General features: G+C 44.1%; 1 long non-coding RNA gene across 1 annotated transcript in view; it reads left to right on the plus strand.

Moving 5' to 3' along the window:
* Positions 1–2,118: 2,118 nt before the first annotated feature.
* Positions 2,119–5,000, plus strand: part of LOC135101943 (uncharacterized) — a 72,093-nt gene continuing 69,211 nt past the window's right edge. The window contains exon 1 of the long non-coding RNA XR_010269472.1: positions 2,119–2,188. This is a non-coding gene — a long non-coding RNA (uncharacterized LOC135101943). The remainder of the gene's footprint in view (positions 2,189–5,000) is intronic.

Genomic DNA, 5,000 nt, shown 5'->3' on the forward strand with positions numbered 1-5,000 from the left:
TTATTATTATTATTATTATTATTATTACTACTACTACTACTACTACTACTACTACTACTACTACTATTATTATTATTATTATTATTATTATTATTATTATTATTATTATTATTATTATTATTATTATTATTATTACTATTATTATTATTATTATTTTCTATTTACTTATCTATTTATTTATTTACCAATCACGCCAAACAAAACGATCTACTTTTACGTTCGACATCAACAGGTGATGATTAAGACATCTGCTGGATGCTATGACTAACGCCTTTCCACGACCCTCGGCAGGCTGCAGGCGAGGGGAGGCGCGGATCGCAAGGGAAGCAGGAAAGAAATTGGTTATAGTAAAGGGGAGACTTGAAAACAGGAAATTAGAGTCGCGGAAGGGCGTCCAAGTGAGGGGAGAGAGAGAGAGAGAGAGAGAGAGAGAGAGAGAGAGAGAGAGAGAGAGAGAGAGAGAGAGAGAGAGAGAGAGAGAGAGAGAGAGAGAGATTGGGAGAAGGGAAGGGTTAGTTACTTTTCATCATACTATAGAAATAATAAATAAATGAATAGATAGATAAAAGCGAAAAAAAAAGTTGGATCCTTGCCTCTTCTGGTCTTGGCAGCGAGTTACATTACATGGTACTGTTCTGGATGAAATATCGGTTTAGTAAAGTTTTTGGCTGATTCAAAACAAACATCAAGCAAAGAAAAGCACAAAAAAAAAAGAAAAAAAGATTTCGGGGCATTTTCGTCACCACGATAGTTCAAGGCAGGTGGAGAGTGGGTTGGCGAGCGTGCTGAGACCCGCTGTTGAGACCCGGCTGATCGAGGCTTGTTTCCTGTTTGCTGAGAACTTGTTACGTAATTATTGCGTCTTTGCTTTCTTGGAATATATGCGGACTAATATGTGGCCATAATATGTGTGTGTGTGTGTGTGTGTGTGTGTGTGTGTGTGTGTGTGTGTGTGTGTGTACTCACATTCTTGAGTATCGCGGGCTTCATTAGATATCACTAGCTATTGCTCTTCTGGAAAGAGCCTAGAGCTTATAAAATTCCTATCATACAGTTAACACACAACACACTACATCCTACAACATTGCTCAAAGAGGAGAGTAACAGCTGGTTTCCCACGTGCGGTGTGGTGTGAAGGGAGACGTGGGCGTGTTGTGTGTCAGGCGGTAGCGGTGGTGGTGGCAACGCCCTCTCGTGCCTCAGAGGTTTCAGCAGGTGTATATAAACAATAACCTGTCAACATCTCGGTGTTACATAATGATGACCCTGTAAAATGTGTGTCACCTGACAGAAATAATAACACGTAATGACCGCTGTGGTGTCAGAGGGGCAGGTAGTGGCGATGTAGTGACGAGGAGCTCTAAAATTTCTTGACATCGTCTTCATTATTATTCTTGCTTTTATGATGGCGTCTTCACGTACTTATTCATTGTTTTTCACTTATTATGATGGCGTCTTTATAAACTTATTCTGTTCGCCATTTTTCAATGCTAATGTTAGGACGAAGCAAACGCCTCACCAGCTGGTGCCTCCGCACACGGCTGGGTGAAGGGAGTCGCGTGTCACTTCCTGCGTCACCATCTGTAGTCTGTAGAAGTTTTGTTCATCTTTATTATTCCTGATATCAATATTCATTATGCATATATCGCCCTAATATCTTTTAACTAAGGTCATGCTCTAGAAACGTATCATAATTCACAAGTGTACTATCTCTGATCTTCATTCTTTATTTAGTGATGCAGAGAGTGGTGTTTTCAGTTTAAATTTTGCTGCATTGAACCCGAAATTGTGCGAGTGATTTTCCCTTTCTTAAGATACTAGAACTCATTAACTTTAGTAGAATCCATGAAAATCTACTTGACAAAAATAAGACCATCACCTTCCATGCCGAGTGCTAATACTTCTCAGCTTCATTAAACTCGCATCCTGACAGTGGAGAGAAACAACTGCCTCATGTGAGTTCAAAGTAATTAGCACTATAACTCAGCAGCTTAAGTTGTATGAAGAAACGTATTAATAATGAATAATTAGTGCCATGAGGAATTAATTTAAAGTTTTAGGCGGTGTGGCAACTACGAGTGGCGGCCTGTGAGCCTCCCAGACTCCCATTCCCAGGCGGAGACAGGCGGCGGGCGTCAGTCGCGTGTTGGAAGTGAGTGGAAGTGGGTGTGTGTTGCGGCTCTCCGAGGTAACGCCAGTGGCATCTCGTTCTTAGTCAGATTCCACGCTTCAGACGTAATATTTCCTGTACATCTTCATGGTAGCTCTAAGTCTCAGTGTTCCCCTCGCATGACGGCAGCGGGAAAAACGCCTGCCAAGTGGTGTTTGCAGAAATTAGTGAACTTTTTCCGTATCTTTAAATGCCGAAACTTTGATTCTGAACAAACCGGATTCTGGTGATGGTCATGCCGCCCTTGTGCCGCCGCGGTGGGTGCGTCCTGGCGTGTGTGTGTATGTGTGTGTGTGTGTGTGTGTCAGGGCAGGGTAGATGGGTGAGGGGGTGTAGGCAGGACAGATTGGTGGGGAGGACGGGTAGAGCAGGGGATCGTGTAGGTCTAGGAGTCTACAGGATATCGAGATAGGACTGGCTGGCTGGCTGACTGACTGACTGACTGACTTAAAAGTGCTCGTCTGTCTGCTTACCTTCTCGTCTCCTTGTGTGTGTGTGTGTGTGTGTGTGTGCAGAGAGGTCTTGAGAGTAGTATTACTTATGAAGGGCAAGGTCGCGGCCTACCTCACTACGCTTTCCTTGTGTGTGTGTGTGTGTGTGTGTGTGTGTGTGACTTGGATTCACCCTTAAGCCAGCTCTTCAGCAGCCGGATTTCAGGAGATTTAAGGCCGGCGATGGAAATTAAAGGTGGATTGTTTGATATAGTTAAAGGGAAGAGAAGGAAGAGGAATAAGTACGCCTTTCTCCCTTTTCCTTCACCTTCACCGCTGGAAGGCCAGTGGAGCAGGAGGAGGAGGAGAAAAAAAGATGAAATAAAAGGTGGATCATTTTATGTAGTTACGGTAGAGAGGAGAAGAATACGATTACTTTTCTCCTTTCTCCCCTTTTTCTTTTCATTGTTTTAGTAGTCGCACAAGGACAGCTAAGGAGGAAAAGGAGACATAACATGATATTAACAGCAGCAGTAGCATTTTTTTCTTTCATTGCACTTAGACGGAATGCTACACGGAAGTAATGCGATGAGGAGGAATGCAGTTTCTTGATGGACAGCAACCTTTTTATCTTCATTCCCCCTCCCTCATTCTTTTCTCTCCCGCCTCCTTTCTTGTTTTCTGGTTCGGAAGAGGGAGATTGAAGGAGAAGGCCGATAGGTATCCTTCCTTACCTTGTCCTTCCGCTTCCCTATCCCTCCCTCTCTCACTCCCTCCTTCCTTTCTTCCCTCCTCCCCTTTCCTCTACATTTTTCGCGTCTACTCATATCTTCCTTTCCTTCCTTGTCCATCTGTCACTCCCGGATCTCTCTCTCTCTCTCTCTCTCTCTCTCTCTCTCTCTCTCTCTCTCTCTCTCTCTCTCTCTCTCTCTTCTCTCTTTCTCTGTCTCTCTCCAGCCCACTACCTTAACTCTCCAAGCCCTCACACACACACACACACACACACACACACACACACACACACACACACACACACACACACACACACACACACACACACACATATTTGCCTGCCTGAATGTTGCCCCCACGACTTGCAAACACCGCCTCTCCTTTTTCTTCACTTAAATGCACAAGAATTCATGTTTCTCATCGCCTCACTCACACACATCCAATCACCATTAAGTGCGTTTCAAGAATCTAAAGTCATGAGGAAATTAACGAATAGGAGTTAGTGTTACAATCATTATTTTATTTGTTTTTTTCTTCTCACCTCTAAACCTTATTGTTGTTGTAATAGGGCTTGTAGCTATTGCCGTCACTTGCCTGTTCGTTCAGCAAGAGGGAGAGGTGAGGTTTTGCCACGGCTTGGTGTTGGTAATACTGTCGCAGTGTTGCTCTCTCTTTCTTTGTATGTCTGTGTGTCTTCACCCGGGCTCCTGAAATGAGGTGGTTATTGAACAAGGATCTGATTATTAGATTCGTGCAGTGAGAGAGAGAGAGAGAGAGAGAGAGAGAGAGAGAGAGAGAGAGAGAGAGAGAGAGAGAGAGAGAGAGAGAGAGAGAGAATCATAGGAAGCCCAGACGAACAGCAAAACAAAGCATCCACCAATCTCAACATTTAGAGAACAAAAACATTCCAACACAAACTTATTACTTCAACTTATTACTTTTACCTTCACTGCCTTCACTCACGTAATTGAGAGCCACGTAAATACTCACCTTTCACCCTTAGCTAACCCTCGACACCCTCCTTCCCCCTTACCCTCACCCCTCTCCCTCACCCTAAACAACACCCAGGCTTTACAACACGACCTCCCCTTCGTCCTTCTCCATCTCCTTCTGTACCTCCCTCTCCTGTTCCCTCATCTCTCTCCCTCCCGCGTAGTTCATTCTTACAGTTCATTCCTTTAACTACACTATCCACTTTTCGTCTCCATTATAGAAAATAAGGCAAAATTTGTATCATGGATCATAAAAAAAGGTACATTTATCTGTTCCTTATTGACAGCTGGGCACGAGTCAGCGGAAGTATAGGGTGAAACAAGAGCTGGGTGGGTTGTCCGCTGATCGATACTATTAGCGTGCACCTGGACACGGGAGGGGAAAGAGGGAGAGGGAGTGTGTGAAGGGAAGGGTAGTGGTGGTGGTGGTGGGAGAGGGGGAGGAAGGGGTTGATGTACGGGAGTCAGTCTGCCATCAGCTGTGAGGCACAACCTTATGAGAGAGAGAGAGAGAGAGAGAGAGAGAGAGAGAGAGAGAGAGAGAGAGAGAGAGAGAGAGAGAGATTTAATAGCTAAGGCAAGGAAGAAACACGGGAGGAGCTGGAAACGAAAGAGAAAGATATAAAACCTATCGTACATCAACTGAAAAAAAAAAAAAATCGTACACCAACTAAA

Source organism: Scylla paramamosain, chromosome 7 (assembly GCF_035594125.1).
Source record: "Scylla paramamosain isolate STU-SP2022 chromosome 7, ASM3559412v1, whole genome shotgun sequence".
Lineage (NCBI taxonomy): Eukaryota > Metazoa > Arthropoda > Malacostraca > Decapoda > Portunidae > Scylla > Scylla paramamosain.